Source organism: Aphelocoma coerulescens, chromosome 2 (genome assembly GCF_041296385.1).
Source record: "Aphelocoma coerulescens isolate FSJ_1873_10779 chromosome 2, UR_Acoe_1.0, whole genome shotgun sequence".
In the NCBI taxonomy this organism is placed as follows: domain Eukaryota; kingdom Metazoa; phylum Chordata; class Aves; order Passeriformes; family Corvidae; genus Aphelocoma; species Aphelocoma coerulescens.
Genome location: NC_091015.1, coordinates 37,165,965 through 37,184,378, shown reverse-complemented (window position 1 = coordinate 37,184,378; position 18,414 = coordinate 37,165,965). Strand labels below are relative to the sequence as shown.

At 37.2% G+C, this 18,414-nt stretch overlaps 1 protein-coding gene across 2 annotated transcripts in view; it reads left to right on the top strand.

Moving 5' to 3' along the window:
* Window positions 1-819: 819 nt before the first annotated feature.
* Window positions 820-18,414, top strand: part of LOC138106445 (ETS translocation variant 1) — a 115,269-nt gene continuing 97,674 nt past the window's right edge. Inside the window, exons 1-2 of one of the 2 annotated variants that reach the window (XM_069007042.1) lie at window positions 820-935; window positions 1,164-1,235. The gene's annotated coding sequence lies outside the window, so the exon portion shown is untranslated. The remainder of the gene's footprint in view (window positions 936-1,163; window positions 1,236-18,414) is intronic. The other variant, XM_069007043.1, reaches the window with a different exon arrangement.

The following is an 18,414-nucleotide window of genomic DNA, read 5'->3' as shown; positions in this document are numbered from 1 at the left end:
CAATTATTTAAAGCTAGGGGTAAGACCTCATGGTTTAGGCTTATTGGTGTGCATATGTGTATGTGCATGCCAGATCGGGTAACGTGTTGGTACGCTCAGGACTCTGATGAGATAGGAAATACTTAGTTCCTGAAACCAGCTAGAGTTTCTGTTACATTTGCTCACTCTTTTCATCTCTCTAGAGTTACATGTACATTGCCCAACAATGACCAGCTTATATCCAGAATTATTTAAGGCAAATACAGTTACAGATTTCAACACGTTTCAGAATATCAGTGTAAGAAGTAATATAGTCAGCTGTGGTAAGAAAGGCAGAAAAATGCCTTTTTTATATTTTTAAATCTATAGGTTAATATTTGTTTGCCAAGATTATAGCATTTTAGTGATTATTAGTGATTTAGGGTACTAGTGGTATTCTGCAAGTTACTGTCTTCAACCTCAACTGGTTTCTGGGGCTTGTAACTTTGAGGCAGACCATACCAAGACCAACTGGGAGGCTGACACTTCTGAGAGGTGTTGTCCCTCACATCTCTGTGGGAGTGACTAGGGAGAATGGCTACAAAATGGAAAAAAAAAATCAGGAAGAATTATGTCTAGACAAGGAAGTAGGAGAAGATCAGAGAACTCTGCTATGGAATGAGAAAACAGATGCTCAAAGTGAAGAGTGTGCAGTGGCATCCACAAAAATGGTTGGTTGGGACCTGGGAGGCCAGATGAAGGCACTCAGGGCTAATGAGCAGCAGTGAACTAGAGAAATGGGTTAATTACATTTATCTGGAGACCCCTTCCATTTAAGGCTGAAGGAGTAAAATAGCATTTCCTTGTTTTGGGGGCGGAAAGACTGAGAGAAATGGGGCTAACAATACAACTGAGCCTTTCATGGGAAGTGAGGAGGACTTGCAAGCGAAGGAGAGCTGAAGGATTGTCAAAAGAAGGTAAAGGATTTTCAGGACTTTATCTATTTCTTTCATACCCTGAAAAAAAAAAGAGGAAAATTTGCCTTTGCAAAACGGCAGTTTGCCAAGCTACTAAGCAGTTAGCCTGAAAATAAATAAATAAATTTAGAAAGCTGAGGTGGGCCAGAGGAGCACAGCTCAATGTTTTATGCAAGAGCGGTGAAGAACGTGTCAGCCTGTTGTCAGCTAATTGCTGCTTGTCTCCAGCTCCATCAGGTCTGAAAGCATTCTGTTTTCTCCCTGTCCATAAGGAAGGAAACTTCTTGTGGTCCTGCTGAGGTGAGTAAAAGCCTAACTGTAGCCCTGGCTGGAAAATGAATAAAACATGGACAGGACCTGGAAGCTGTTAATGAGAAGTAAAGTAATAGCTTAAAATCCGTGGCGTGTGAGGCTCTGAGGGTGTGCTGTGCAGCAACGACTGAGGTAGAAACTGTCCTCATGTCTATCAGGTTTTGCTGATGTCTGCCCAACCTGGGCTCATGCCATGGGGAGCCTGCTGGCTCTTATTCCTCATTTTTGGTCAGACTATGGATTTTCAGTTGATTTTGAAATAAGGAGGTTTGACCTTTTCTGTTTTGCATATAGGCGTGTGGAGCTTTTCCATTATCAGGTTCTCTTAATTTTACAAATACCACTGAAGAAGAGGAAACTTTTCTGTGACCATTGACTTCCATTATGTGAAACTGCCTGATGGCTTGAAACTATAAATAGGCAATGATATGTTCTAGGCATCTAGAGTCTGGGTATGGTAATATTTCAGAGGCTGCTTTCTTTCCTTTCTGGTTCATGATTCAAAGAGACTCCCTGAGAAGCACCTCAGGGCTCTCTTTAAATGTGACTCATACAAAGAGTAAGTGATAATCATCAGGCTTTGTTATTTATAAAAAGGGGGTGGCTGTGTTGATGGTAAAGAAGCAGCTTCATGTGAGGTGCCCACTCTAATTAACATGGAAAATAATTTACTGGGTCTAACTGAGCAAGAAGGAAAGATTTTGAAGCTTTCAATTTTTATTCTAATGTTGATGTGAAAATACTTAGCTGCTGATGGACCTCTTTGAAATAAACTTTTGGTTGGTTGTTTTATACCTGGGGTGAAAATTGCATGCTGTGAAGGAACACAGAAATTTGCATTGATAAGCTGCATTTTTGGACAGGGAAATGATCACTTCTCACTCTTTTGGTGAAACCATCTTTATGAGCCAAGTTATGCCAGCCAATAAGAAAATACAAATTGTCAATCTTCCGGGCTGTCAGTATATTTATATTAAATATACAAAAAAAAAGGTCAGCCAAATAAACCATTTTATAACAACTCTTCTTTAAACTATTTGTACCTGCAGAGAGAGAGAATGGTGATACTCCTGTCCCTCGGTGAGGTGAGCAGACACTGCAACATGAGCATTGGCACCGTAACTTCTGCCCAGCCATGAAATTGGCTGTTGCAAAAGGTGTGATGTAGGTTTTGTCAGTGTGATGATTTCTTGGTTTTGTTGGGTTTTTTTTAGTAACTGTGAATGAGTTCTAAACCTCTCTTTTTATCCCAGAATGATAAGAACTTGAACTTTGATTGGACAGATATAAAATATGTTTACTGTACACACATATGTAAGCAAGCAAATGCCGGAAGATCTATTCCATCTAAGTTGAACTTCCATATGTTTCAATTCAGTCTTATTCTCCAAGGAAAAAGAAAAAACTCATTAATTTAGGTAGCTTGAGAGAATTCTGGGGGGAAATGGGTGTATTGGGCTTTTCTCCTCAGTGGTATCACCTTGTTACAACAATATATACATGTAGATTAAGGAATTTATGCCTCATTGATATCAATCACTGTTTCCATTGAATATAATCTGAATAGTAAGGGAGGGGGGGGGATTGTTGTTTGCTTCTTTGTGTTGTGTTTGGTTTTTGTTTTTTTTCTGGAAAACCAGCTAAATCTTCCTTTTCATGTTTCAATACAATTAATTTACAAGAAGCTTTGAAAGATTTGGTCCAACCCTCTGATATACAAAGTCTGGGCTTGGATTGAGATGCAAATTCAGGCCTGCATACTTTGTCAGTAGTGCTGGTCAAAAATTCCTTAACCTCTGCTTCATCAAAATTTGTTAAACTGTGTGGAAGAACCCACCTTCCCTAATCAAGGAATTTTTTCATTGAATTCCCATTTCAGAGCAAAATAAGACTTACTTTTTAAACATCTAAATATTTTGTCCTTGAATGTCAGAAGGCAATGTAAAGTTTTGTTTAATTCATTAATTCTGGTTCATTAATATAGTGATTAGCACTGTGGTATAACTGACTTTTCACTTCAAAAAGCAAAAAGTTAATAAAATTATGCTAATTTTAATTCACTACAAACATAATTCTTATTTCCTTTAAGAGAATTTTTAAACTCTTGTATTTGTTCAAGATCCTGCAATTAAACTTTCTACCTTTGTGCTTCTTAGTTGACACCAGACTAAAAGGCTGCACATCAAATTCTAGTATTTATGTAAAATCCCTTCATTTTTGGTATTCCAATAGGTACACATCTCCTAAGAGTTATATCCAAGGAATGACTTTTTCATTGTTCCTCCTTTTTCAGATTAATTTTTCAGTACAGGTCTACCTGGTCACCCAACAGAGAAGGGAAATTACATTATTAAGTTATCCTAATTATTATAAAATCACAGAAGAATATTTTAGACTAGGCTTTGTAAAACAAGTTGCTGACAAGGCAGATATAATGCTTGGTTTTGTTCTAAGATAAAGAAGGCACTGTAACTCAACTGAAAATAACAATTCAATCACGTTGATAAGGCATTTGTGTGTCACTGTAATTCTCAAAATCCTGCGGTCTTTAATGTCTCTCAGTCTTTCAGGTGCATTATCAGCTACTACTATGCCATAGCTAATCTGTGAACACTTTTTACACCATAGTTACCCAAAACATGTACACTGTCTGAAGTTCTGCTATCTTCTTTTTGGTCGCTGTACCTTTATCACTAAGTACAGTCTAGCGATGTCTAACCCAGTTGATACTATGTTAAAATTCTTGCCGTGACAATCATCAGTCTTAATTTTATGATCTTGGGACACCAGGAGAGTGGAATTGCATGAGGTTAATGGGGCTTTAAGAAAATGTTACGTTTCTTTGGCACAAGATAAGGTTTCCTTCTGATGGGAATCCTGTCACTTTATAAGATATAACAGCTTTCTCTGTCGAAGAGTTGAGATATTAGTCTGTGTGAAATGATTTATAGTTTTTCCTTGGCTTGCCTGCTGAATCTTAGGCAAAAAAATAAATCTTATGGCAGATGCCAATCGTTTCCTTTTGGTGTGTGTGTAGAAATATGTATTACCATGAGAGCTAGTCGAAGCATTCAGATAGAACCAGAAAAGCTGTACTGACAACAGAGAGCAGAGCTCTCTGGAGTCAGACTCACACAGGCAGAATTTGAAACGTTCAGAAAAGGGTTAAACTTCCTTTATTCGTTTCTAGGGTGACTTCTGTCTAAAAATGCAAGGGTACAAGTAGATATTAAATACGTCTGTAGCTTGCCACTGCTAACGCTCGTATGTCTGCGCAATATCTGTGTTGTTTTCTTATCTCAGATATAGCACAAATGGTAATTTTTAACTGTTTCTACTATGTGCTTCCTCCACAAAGCACAGTGCAATAGCACAGCATAAAAGCAGATTTTAATAAGTGCAATAAAAAAATGTTTTAAGGAACCCAAGATACCTTCTGGTCCAGCACCACAGGATAGTAAAGGGATTTGCAGGGAAAAAAAAATCACATAATACCAATTCCATCTATGCTCAGTAGAAGTTTGCAACAGGGAGGACTTCTAGCCAAATTACAATGTCATTTATTTTTTCATTCTAACTTCACAAATGAATTTGAAGAGTTCCTATGACATGATCCTCATCAGAATATGCAGCCACAACTGTGTAAGGGAGGATTGAGAATATTTTGGCAGATCTGGTTCCCCTTATATGCATGCCATGCTATTTCTGCTACACCAATGGGGATCCCTTGAGAGCATTTAAAGTCCTAATGTGAAATGTGTTACTAAGTCATAGTTTTGGAGATTATGATTGAAATATAGCATTATTTGAGACAATTTAAACCGAAGTAAGGATGTGGATGTGAAGTCCCAACTCCACTGAAATCATTGGTTTGCCATTGCAGACACAGAGCCTGGGTTTTATCCTTGCTGTCTTGCGGTAGGAACATCTAAAATGTTAAAATGTCTGCAAAGAAGTTCAAGTAAGACATTGAAAAGTTATGTGCATTCACACATCTGTAAAAACCTACTGAATGGTTGCACCTATGAAGTTTCCCCACACTATTAGCCTGGAAATGAGGTCACCAGGTCTCTTCCCTTCAGCAGAGTGCTCATGTTTTCCTTCCTGACTCTTCTGTGTCCTTAGCAATTCTGTATTTCTGTCTCCAAAAGCATTAGCTTCAACATGCTATATTAGAATATGTTTTCATCTACACAGTTCTGTAGGTTGGTGGTTAGGCACTAGGCTGAGAAATAGAAATTTTTAATTTCTCAGGTTAAGGAAGAAATCAGACCCCAGTTTTCTAGCAAACACTGTAAGTGCTATAAGCAATATTATAAGAGAGTTAAGTTAAGGACCTGTCTTAAACTCCACTCTCTGAATCTCAAAGGCATGAGAATTTTCAAGCTCCTACTAGGTGGAGTTCACACATCACTGTTTTATTTTGCATCTGCCAATTCACATGTAAATTTTATGGATTCTATGTGCAACTGTGCCTCTTCTCCCTATTCAGAGCCTTAAAAATCTACCCTTAATGTTTGAATCACCCTGCTGGGGTAATGTAACACCAAACTTGAGTATGAATGAATAAATAGTTGCTTTGAACCCAGCTTTTAGGACTTCAACACAATATTGACTTGGTAAGGAATCCTGTCCCGTTGCCTTAAGAGGCCCTGGCACGGTGCTGCAAAACCCAGGTCTGTGTACAGCATAACACAACCCACTCCTAATTATTTCTGCCTAAAGTAGCTGCTGCTGTTGGGTTTGTCTTTTATTCTTAAAACAGCAGTGACGCAGTAGTGAGTCAGGCCTTTGCCAGTGCTTAAATAGCCAGGGCTAGGTGCTATATAAAAACATTTAAATTTTTTTCTAAAAGCTGGCATGTGTGTAAACTTGATTAGGATGTCATAGGTCTAAGGTATGCAAATGGTGTACAAAGAGTGCATCTTCAGCCTCCTTCATTTACATACTGCTTTTTGTTTGCAGTATCAGCTAATGTCTGTACTATGACTTCTGTTCTGTAATCTTTTTGGCACCCACTGCACACCTTCAAGTTTGCACTGTTTTATGTATAAAGCCAATCTCATAGCTCATTTTTTCAGTGTTATTAAATTGTTAATCAACAGCAAAAAGCACCATATTAAAACATAAAATAGAAACATTTGGAAGCCCTTTTCATTCATAACTAAAAAAAATTAATTAATTTTCTAAAGACTGTTAGTCTTATTCCTTAAAAACTGTATGCATGCAGAATTATAAAAATATTTTAAGTTAACTCATTGCTCTAATCCAGTGGTAAAGAAAGGCTGGGAATGCTTATTTGAAGCAATAATTTAATTGTCGTGTGACAATAGTGAACATAGAGAAGGCACAAGGTTCTTGTCCTTATTTATTTGATTTCCATTATTTCTTAGTTTCATTCAGATATTGCCATGCATGTTATTAAGCTGGACTACTACTTAGCAGTTCTCTGACTTCTGGCTCATCACTGTTCTATCTTTATCTTCAGTCATAAAATAATAACTGATGTCTTAATTCCCCTCAATCGTTTAAGTTTTTGTTTGTTTTCCCATCACTTTGTTTCCCATCTGCTAGTTTGCTTCCTTTGCTTTGTTCATAGACTTTTAATTAGAAGTACTTGTTATTTTGATCTCAGTCACAGTCCTTGTAAATTTTCTTTGCTATTCAGATCCATTCAGAGTTCACCTCTAAAGGATTCCTGGTCTGTCAGTTCACAATCTTATCTTCTGTCAGGAGCCGTTCTCAGAATGTTTTCTTCCCTGACACCCTGCCCCCACTTCCCTTCCTTTCTGGTTACATTAGGCACAGGTTATTTATTTGTCTGTACTTATGAGGCCTTTAGTGGCTTATGTCTACCTTGACAAAAAATATTTTTATGTCTATGCCTAAAAACATTTCATGTTGAGAGCTCTCATTTCATAGAATCTCTTTGATAGAAAGGCAAATGCTTATTCATATTATCTACATCCGGTCAAGACATGGCAACATTCTTTAGCCAGTAATTTTCGATTTTAAAGCAAATATTTTGGCAATTTTAACATATTTTATACATTATCAAAATTCCTTTGGAAATGTCAACAAAGCTACTCCATTACCTTCCTTCAAATCCTTCCTTTAACTATGTACAAAAAGACTATGTTGTAACTATTACCACAGAAATCAGAATCTATTGTCTTTCACATTCCTACATATCTGTATCTGTACTTAACAGCTTTTAAATTACAAGCTTGTTTTTAGGCATGGGGGGAAGGCAAATCCGTGTTCTGTGGTGTTAGAGCATCTAGCACAATAGGAGTTCTGATCCACTACTACATCATTTAAATGTTAGGCCAACAGAGATCTATCTATGTAATTTTATGTTAGCAGATGGATTTATAGCCCACTGATGATTGCATTGCATATTCCATCTGCACATGATCTGCAGGGAACATGAACCCAGCTAGAGGATTTACTCTGTCACAGTTTTAGCTTACTGTTCTGAAACTTTTTTCATTCATTCTCTCTTCTGTTGGTCAAAACAACAGCTGGGATATACGGTGATTTCACTTCTTCCCACTGCACTCTTCCCACAAGTAGAAGAAACTGTAAGATCTTTGTCTCACAAAGGCCCTGTTGGTGTGCTTCTTTAAAGTCCCACATGCCCTCCTGCCTAAAAAAAGAAAAAAAAGATGTGGATGTAATCCCAGATCCAGCAACACTGGAGACTTTTTAGGAAGATGCTGAATAGATCAAGTCTGCCTGCTTCCTTTCTCTCCTGCATGCACCGGGAAAGCTGGCCTTGTGAAATTTTTTTAATATTTAATTTATTTGCCAGTGACCTGATCCAGGATCAGAAAGATGTGAAAAAAACTTAGTCTGGATTTTGACTTGAATTTTCAGATAAAATACCCTAACTGTGATATGGGCATGGAAGGTTAGAGCTGGAAGGCTAAATCTGTCTACCTGAGGTCACAAAGAGAGATTCCTGGCCTAAAGTGCCTCCCTAGACAGGGTGGCACAGTAGTGAGGGAATGGATCACATACTCCTCTCTGTCACTATTTATGTCTTTATTTTATCTGCTATCTTCTGTGACTTGTTTCATTTCCATTCCTCCAGTGAGAAGCTGCATTGTTAAAGCTCACTCCATAACTTTAGTGGGGGAATTTGCAAGAATAAAGAAGTATATGTATTAAAAATTAGGAGAAATAACAAAATGCAGAGTTTGTCATAACTTCCAGTAAGCTACTTCAGTTTTGTTGCCCCCACCTGTTATTTTCCCTTGGTGTTCACCCAGGCAAGATGTTTTCAGGGATAAAAGAGAGCAAGTAAGATTACTTGGAGTCAGGGGAAATTAATGTGTTATTTGCAACAGAGCTGAAGTTCAGTGCATTGTATAGAAGGTAGCTTTAATTAAAACCTCTGTTTCAAAAATAAAATAAGTAGGTTGAAGTCCATGTGAAAGAAAGGAGGGAGAAAAAGTTGAATTGTCTTTCACATTTCTGTTTTAGAGGCTGCCCAGAAGCTGAGGGCACTCCCTGTGCCAGGCTACACCTGGTTTGTCACAGGCTCTGCAGGCAGGTGAGGGGAGCATGCTGGCCACAGCCTCCTAGATCGGCTGCCTTGAGTTTCTGCAGCCTTCTCAGTCTGCTTTATGAATCACTGTCTTAAATCTACATAATACTGGTTACCCCATCCCCTCTCTAATGTGGCCTACTGGCCTGACACCATTTAATAAAACTTAGAAAAAGTATTTAAGAGTAGTTAAAGGATTATCCTGGTATTTTGTGCCTTCTTGTACAAATCTTTTCAGTGTGTTTTTCATCACTGTCTGTACCTGCAGTTCTTGCTACTTTGTTTTCCTGTACAGCTAATTCTTTTCCTAGATCTTCATACCTTCTTAACGTAGGAACTAAAATTTCAGAGAAAAACTTACCGTACAGTATTTCTTTACCATATATTTTTTGGCAGGGAAATGGATATGTTTCACCTTCCACTCATTTGCTGCCCAGGTAGTATGCACAGAGAAAGCTAAGGATTAAAGCTAAAAGGATTAAATATTTTACTTCTCCCAAGATATATTTTTTTTTATTTGTTTCAGTCTGTTCCCTGAATGAAAGGATAGAGGAAACACCTCTATGGCTGTCTTGTGAACTTCCTTTGCAGAAATGCCAACATTTGGACTGGAATCTCATTCATTGTAATGCAAGTTCACAACAGTCAGTTAATTGTTCTAGATTTTACATTAGATTAGAACCCAGCCTGGAAGGTTGGTTAAAGTAAGATCAGGATAAGGAATTGTTCTGAAAAGTATTTTGGGCTGCCTCATCTGGTTTGGGTCTACAGCCATCAATGTGTTTTACAGATGTGAGAAGAAATTCCAGATTCTGCTAGCTGTACTGACAATGGTGTTCTTACTGCCTTGAGTGGTCCTTCTTTTCAGCAGCAGTGTGAATTACAAAGTCCCAAAGAGAACCTACCTATTTTAGAAGAGGTCTTTGTTCAGCAAACCTGTCTTTAAGAGGTAAAATTTTCTCAGCTCCGTAGAGACTTATTTATCAGTTATGTCAGAAGTGCTTTAGTAAAGCTAAGAAAGTGAAGTGGTGTTAAATATGTGACTTCCATTTTTTAAAATAAATAACTAGCTTTTACAAAAGGGTTTTCATTCTGTATGTTAGACAAGACAAATCCAAATGAAACCTTTTTTTTTGTATTATTTGCATTAGAATTATAAAATTGTTTTTTTTTTACTCTACAAAATGAACTTTTGGGAGATCTCTCAAATTCTCATTGAGAGCTTGCTTAGTTCACCATGAACTCAGTTCATGGGTGATGTTGTGGTGTCACCACTACTATGTTCATAGTATTCAGTTTATTCCAAAGAGGGACTTCTTGTTAATGTACACAGGGTGCAAGCTTATTTAAGGTTTGCTTGAGGAAGAGGTTCAAGAGCTTGATTGAAGGTTTTCAAAACTGACTTTATAGTTAATAGAAAGGGCGTTATCAAGACAACTCTTTTCAATGAACAGAAAAAAAAGCTATAGCCTGCAAAACCCACAAGACTGGTTTGTTGATTAAACACCTACTTCACCACAGGTAGCTATGACTTGGGACCTAACCTGAGATGTGTGACTTTGCTTGTTCTTTTACTCCCTGAGAGCATTTGTTCTCTTACTGCCATGCAGATAATGCATTGCATTTCACAGCACAGCAAGTTTAATCAGGACATGTCATCATTAATTTGTACTGATATGCACTGATGGACAGGGTTTTCCAGGAGCATGACTAGCTGTTTATCAAACGATCGTCAATTCTGGAGAAGAAATGGTGCAATCCCCCTGTTGTTTTACAGCATCTGCTTTATCATCTGCTCACAGGAGTACCTTTTTTTCCACTCCTTCTCTGGGTTTCCCTTTGTAGCTGTCACTTGTAGACAGCTTCATTTATTTCTGCTGCTTTCTAATTCCTTTAGGAGAGATGTCTAAGAGATGTGCTTGATTTATTGAAACATGTTGTGTAACTGAAATGGTTAATGATGGCAAGACAAGACTAAATACCACAATCTGCATTTGATTTCTGAGGCTTTCCTGTTATTTACAAAGTGTCACTTTGAGTACCATAAATAATTTACAGTTCAAAGTGAATAATTCTAAGTGCTAAAAAGCCAAAATCACATTTATTTCATTTGCTAATGTTTTCACAATATAATACAAAGCATAAAACCCTCCTCTCACTGCTCTACAGTTTAACAAAAGAGCTGTTAGATTAGCACAGAAACTCCAAAGGACTCTTATAGCAGTAGGTTAAGGAGAGGTATCAGTTCTTCAGTCTTGTAGTTCCTACTGTGGTAAAATTCTAACTCCAAACACAGACAATTTTACTCAGATTTTTACGTGACAAAAGACATCATGGCTTTTAGCATGCAAAACTTATAAATATATTGTTTTATTCCTTTGAAGAGTTGAACAGCGGGAATAACTCTGAAAACTAGTCCTAGAGAATGATTTAATTTTGTTTGGACATACTGTGACTTGTCTGTAATAGGTAGAAGTAGCACATATGGCTTACAAAATGAAATCATAATCACAAATACTTGAAGAAAAAAGCATCTGCAGAAATCAAAATGTTTTAAACAACTCTTTCTATTCTTTTTACTCTCATATAGTCTAAGCCAAGTTAAGGGAATTTGAAGCATTGACTAGCTGAACACTCCCAGTATTTTATCCAAAACATATAAGTCCTTATTTTAAAATGCCTAGTTCTTTTTGAAGCTAAACATCCCAAATGCTACTGACAAGACAAGAAAAAAAAAAGAAAAAAAAAACAGCCATTAATCTTGGGGCAAAAAGCAAAAACTTACACAGAACAAGAAAAGCTTACTCTTTTAAAAATTGAACTTAATACCTGTAAAATGGTTATCCCACCTCAAGATAAGTGACCTCATTAAAAGATTTACTGAAGGAGATCAGATCCTGACCCTCATTTTCTGGAAAAAGATAAATATAAGTTCTGTCTCATATATGTAGACCAAACAAATCACTCTGAGGAACATCTAATTTAAGGTGAAACAAGACATGATCTACATCTGAAAATTATATCCAATACTTGAAATCTTATATAATTTTGATATTATAGCATCAAACATTGACCAAAAAAATCAAATGTGCTCAGAATTCTTGTAAAGAGAGGGAAGATGTTAAGCATTTGTCTGTATTCAGTTTATTCTAACCAAAAAGTCTTGGTATTACTAGCACTGACTTATGAAAAACTTGGCCCATCAGATGTATTTATTATCTGTCATTATTTATGCACCAGTTTTTCCTTCTGAATGATCAACGTTTCCTTTGCCTACCAAAGCTGATATAAAGGATTGCTACATTCACAGTTAAAATTAGTCTCTAATGTTTAACTTTGCCTAACAACTTCACACACTAGTGTAAAGAGTGAAGAGAAAAACAACCAATTCCCAGAAGGAATTTTAGGGGAATAGATACTAACTCATCAGATCGACATTTCAGCACTGGGGACAGGTTCTTAGCTGAGGTAAATAGTAGTTGTCTCAGAGTCAGTGGAGTTGATTTATTACCAGCTGAAAGACCAGCACTAGACCAACAATGTCCCAGGCCTGTGAAAGGACATGTGCTATTCTCGGTGAATACCAATGGGCTGGGCCTTTTGAACGGGCCTGAGTGGACGTTTTGTACGTCTGTGTGATTTGGCAAGTGGTTCGTTTTCTGAAGCCTGAAACGATTTGCAAATTTGGAGGAAGAATTCAACCAGACGAAGGGAGGGGAAAAGAAAAAAAGAAAAAGAGGCCAAGAGTTTTGGTAAATGAAACCATAAGGACAGGGTGTCTGTGTTATCCTTCTAAAAAGTGAGATGGAGCTAAGGGCACTACAGCAAGTACCAGCCTCAAACAATGTCTGCATTAAAGGACTTGTGCCCTCACCCTCCAGTTTTTAAGAGAGCTCTCTATTGTGATGCCTGGTATACTTTAAAAGTACTTTGGAGCAAGCCTAGGGTGTGCTTTTTGGGAAGGAATGAGTAGATAGACTGTTTGATGGGCAATAACTGCCTCAGGACAAGGACTTGAATTTCTCTCTGACTTGATAGGTTTCACTGAATTTGTACTTGACAACTGAAGAAATAAGGGATTTGGTTGCAGGCTAAGAAGGTGCTTTGCACCAAGCCTCCAACTTTAACTCTCAGGACCCTCCATTTCCTCCAGAACTGCTGAATGCAGAGATATGCAGGAGAGGAACAAACTGGCTGTGATGCATTGGACACTTAGGTTGCAAGTACTCAGCCTCAGTTAAGGTACCCTAGTGCACAGAATGAGATTCTTAAGTAGTATATTTCATGTAGCTCTTGATACATACTTTTCTTAAATGTATTTGATGCCATTGTCCTTCATAATACTTTAGTTTACCTTAGAAACTGCAGTGTGCGAAGTGGGCAAGTATTGCTTGTGAAACAGTTACTTCAGCTATTTTAATGAGTTGTTTGTCAGCATTTCACAAGAGACTTGCAGATTATTGAATCTTGTTCCAGCTGACACCATTTAGCAAAAGAATACTCTTTTATGAAATATAAATATATAGCCATATATAAGCATAGTTATGAACCGAAGACTGCTACGAATGTAGCAGTTATAAGTTTAATGTAACAGCTAATTAAGAGGTGCAGTTTCAATGAATAGAGCTATGGATTTGGTCTTTAAATCCAAATTTTCCTCCATTTATATTAATCATTATTGTATTGATATTGCCTTAATAACTAAGAATGCAAAGCATTTCTCTTAAAAAACAAATAAACAAACCCCAAAAAACCACCAACACCACCACAAAAAAAAAAAAAAAAAAAAAAAAAAAAAAGATAGGGACAGTGTAAAATGCCAGAAATCCTTGAGCTGTATATTCAAACTGAAATATAGTTACAACTGCAGGCAGCTTTAATGATAATGTTAATTGTCCCCCCTCCCCCGTTCTCCCAGCCTCCCCATCCCTGCTAGCATTCAAATCCACTATTTCTTCTGGATTTCATTTGGCAGTCACATCCCACTCAATATGAAGGCGTGTAAAAGAGAAAAATCAGTCTGCTAGCATACTATATTGGACCCAATTTCTTACTCATCTCATGGCACCAAGACTTCTTTTATCTGCAGGAATGCCAACTGACAGAGCTAATGACAGATGAAGCAGTCACTTGCAACAGTTTGGCTACAGAATTAGGGATACTTTTTTTCCCCATTGTGAAATGCCCTTTGGTACTGGCAAAAAAACTCCAACAAACCAACAGGAAAACAACAAAAAAAGCTTGAAAAATCAGCGACATTTTCAAAGGCATCCAAATTAATTGGCATCCAGATCTCACTTTCCTTTGTACCATTGCATGAGAGCTCCACATTTATTTTTCCTAGATACACAAATTGTTGAAAGCCACCAGTTACTGACTTGTTAAAGAGAGAAGTGCCCTTACTTCCTGAAAAGCTTGGTTACTCTTATTAAGTGACAGGTATTCTAGTTCACCAATGTGTAGAATGCTATGAGAATTCTACTGCAGTATAGGGAAGACATACAATTTTTTTAAAAGGTAGTAGCACTGTATTTCGATGTTTTCTTGTCTTAAATCCTGTTAATTTTATTCAAAAGGTTTCCCACTTAATATTTTTAGGATTTCTGATCTTCTCAAAAAGAAATTTCTTATTTCTAAACTTTCATGGAAACTTCATTTTCCATTTTTATTAGTAATTGTATTACTAGTTAGTAATTAGTCCTTGTCAATTTTTTGAAATATTCTTGTACAAAACCACAAATGAGAATCACAAAATAATTTAGATATAAATCTCTCAAGATCATCAGGTCTTAGCCTCTTGCTTAAAACAGTCTTGCAGGCTTAATGTCCCTGAGGTTAGACAAAGGCCTTTTCCAGCTGAGTTTTGAATATGCCCAAGGGTAGCGGTTCTAATTTGTCTCTGCTACAGTGTCTGACCACCTTCCTGCAGAAGATCTCTTCCTAGTGTCTAACTGGAAATTCCCTGCCTCTTCTCCACTGGTTAAACTCCAGACTAATCTGCAGTTCCCCAGATCTGCCCTTCCTGAAAACAGGAGTGACATCTGCTTGTCTCATTCTTCAGAGAGCTCCCACATATCTGTTCAGTGACTGCAGAAGTGTCTCTATGAAACTTGCTGGCTCCCCCAGTTTCCTCTGAAGATTATTCAGTCTGATTCCATGGATCTGCATGTTAAATTTACTGTGAGTCTTCCATGCTTCATATTAATACAAGTAATACATGTCCCAGTGGTGTTCCCCAGTTTTAGCAGTCGACCTGAAAGAAGCCTTTGCAAGTTACAGCAAAGCAAAGCAGACACCATGTTCTTCAGTATTTTCTTGTCTTCTGTCATAAAGTTTTCTGCCCCATTAAACAATGGGTCTACATTTAGTCTTCTGAGATAACAATAAGTTTTTAACTGCTTCTTTTGTACCTCCTGACAGCTGAGCTTTGGTTTTCCTAATTTTACTACTGAATGCCTGAGAAATATTTTCAGAATATTTTTGGGTAGCCCAACATTGCTTCCAATTTCTGTACAAGTCCCTTTAGCACTTGACCTCACTCAGAAGTTTCCTATTTAGACAAGCTGGCTTCCTGTGCTTGAACTTTTGGCACATTGGAATGGACAATTATTGTTCTTTGAGGAGACTGTTGTTGAAGGTCAACCAGCTCACCTGGCCTCCTTCAAGTCAGTTGGTCATGTGATTCTGCCTACAGGTTCTACTTGACTATTTGACTTTCTCATGTCTCTCATGATTTTAAACTCTGTCTCCTGCTCATTTATGTCAAGGTTATCCTTAACTACTGAGTTTCCAACCAGTTCTTTTTCATTTCTGAGTACTATCTATGCCAAGAACTTATGCCCTCCCTGTATCTTCATCGCCTGTACAAAAAATTTTCCCTGATGTACTCCATAAATTTTGTGTGTTTGTGTTCTGAGATTTCCCTACTCCAGCAGATATCAGTGTGGTTCAAGTTCTCCTTGACAAACAGGGTCTGCAGCTACAAGCCTTCTTCATGTCAAAGTGTGCTTATGAATGTAGTAACAAAATATGATATGTCTGTAACTTTTTTTTTTGGTCACTGAAATGTAGGACACAAATTCTTGTGCTGTTTGTTTGTTTACATTCATCACCTTCTCAGAAAAATAGCTTACTCAGATTGGGATTTGCTTTAAACAATCTGTGCATTCCAATGTTTGAAAGTTTGCTGTCTGAAATGAAGGTTAAAGCACAGTTTTTCTATGGTCTGCATGCCCTGAGCTTTTAGTATAATGCAGTCTAAATTTTCTGAGTGTTGATAATTCTCCAGTGAATCTCTAGCTCTCTGCCAAAAGGACCTACACATAACTAATGCAAGACAAGGAAATAATACAACAGTGTCTTATCTTGGGGAATGGCCTAGGTGCCCCAGTGAGCACAGGGAGAATGACAATATAGAAACCAGGATATGGCACTGCAGTAGGGTTCTTGCACCAGCCTAACCTGTACTATCTGAGATTCCAGTCAACAAACTGTACTATGCAGGTGAAGCTTTTATATTTTATAAAGTATGGCTATATTGTGTCTTGAAAAATAATACCCTCTCTCACATCATGAAAGCATAAGTTGCAAAGACATTATTTTGATTTACTGAAATTTATTCTTTATCTCCACAATGAAAGAAAAATAATTACTTTAGGTTATGTTTCACAAAATGAAAAAAAAGGTTTGTTCTGTCTTGAAGGAACAAAAAGACTTTCATACACCCATGTACATCAGAATAACTGAACTTTGAAGAAACCAGCAAATGGTGGTTTAGTAATTGTGGGTTTGTTTTCCTCTTACCTATTCTGTTGCTCAAAGATTTCACCTAGAAGTTGCTAAAGATCTTAAAAAATACGTGAGTGATCTGGTGTAGCAAAAAGGCAAAGATACTCAATGACATGGCAAAGACCAGCAGTGGTCTAAGAGCAAAAGCTGACTGTGAATCTTAATGACTGCAAGACTCATTTATAGCTTCTAAACATACAGAATTTGTATATATGGTGTATATAGTATATGGTATTTCCATACCCTGGAACTCAGGATTCTTGGACTCAGGAAAGTCCTTAGATGACACTATCCTTGTCACTTGCCTGCATTGAAGTGGAAAATTCTGGCTCTTTTAGAGCCAACTCAGCTTTTTGAGGATTGTCTTTTCTGTTAAATACTTCAGATAAAATGCTAAGTATTTCCTCAACTTGCTAAAATTACTGCAATCTGGTTGCTAGCAGTTTCATGACCCAAATTTTTGTAAGTGATCAGAAGGTATTCTGATAAATACAGAGTATACAAATAAAACAGTAATAATTCTTTCTTCCCCTTCTGTGGAGGAAATAGCTCAATTAGCTATTTTTATTTGCTTGCTCATACGTATGAGAGAGTAGTTACCATCCATGCAGAAGTTAGGTCCACACAAGACAGCAAGTCCAGTGAACTTCATCATCATCAAATGATGTCCCTTTAACAATGCTTTGAAACAGTTTTCAATGTCTAGGATTTATGAATTGGTGAGTTGTTGCTCAGGTTAATTTTATTTACATTTTTACAGATTTAAAAGACTCCCTGAGGGCTTTGTTTGGAAAGAAATTTCCTTGTGTTTCAACCAAGATAAAAAACCCCTTTTTTTATCCTTCTCACCTTCATCTGCATGGGTTAGTTACTCAGCATGAATAGGAACACACGTTATCCAGCTGAGCAAAGGAACTCTTTTCCATTAAAGCAGATTGAATGGGGTTCATAGACACAGACTGAAAGATGAGTTCCGTTCATCTAACATCAGTCAAATGAAGCTGGCACCCTGGATGTTTATATGTTGATAAACAACTTCAGAAGTCTGTCTGTAAGTTAATCATTAGACTACCTTAATGTACTTTCCTCAATGCTGTCTTTGACCTAGGTGTTCTATTTATTATCTCTTTTATGGTAGTGGTGAGTTATTCCAGCCTATTTCTGATTTTGAATTGGAGTGTGTGTTGGTTCAATTGGAAATTCAAGCAACATCCAGCAAATTTTGGAGCATATAACAAAGGGTTTTTTTTAGTTTAGAAAAAAATGGTGAGAAGACTAGAAGAGAAGCCCCCCAGGAGGTGCACAAGAGACATCAGGGAAAATTTCTGACTCATTTGAAAGCTCACATCATTAAAAAATTAAACAAGCAATTTACCAGAGCAATAAGGCAAAAACCAGAGAGAAAATTGGGGCTTAGATTTTTAAAGATAGCAACAAGTTACTCAACTGTTCTTGGTCTTGTTTCTATAGCTGCTTGTCTGGTATACTGTCTGGAACCCTTTAATTTAGAAACATCTGGCAATAAAACTTAGAGATTACCTTTCATGTTTTCATCACTTTCAGTCTCTAAGTCTTTGAGCGCTCTGCTTCCTTGTCTTTCAAAAAATAAATATAAGGCTTTTTGAAAATTTTTGCATAAGTTCATGGAATTGGATTTCACTTTTGTGTAACAATACAGATATTTAATCACTGCAAATGAGTTCCAGGTGCTGGGATCTTCACTCGTCAGGCTAAGAATATCTTTCTGGAATAAGTGCACCTCAGTAATTTTGTTCCTTCATAAAAATGTTCATTTCATCTCTCACCCCCAATTCATTGGTGGTAGCA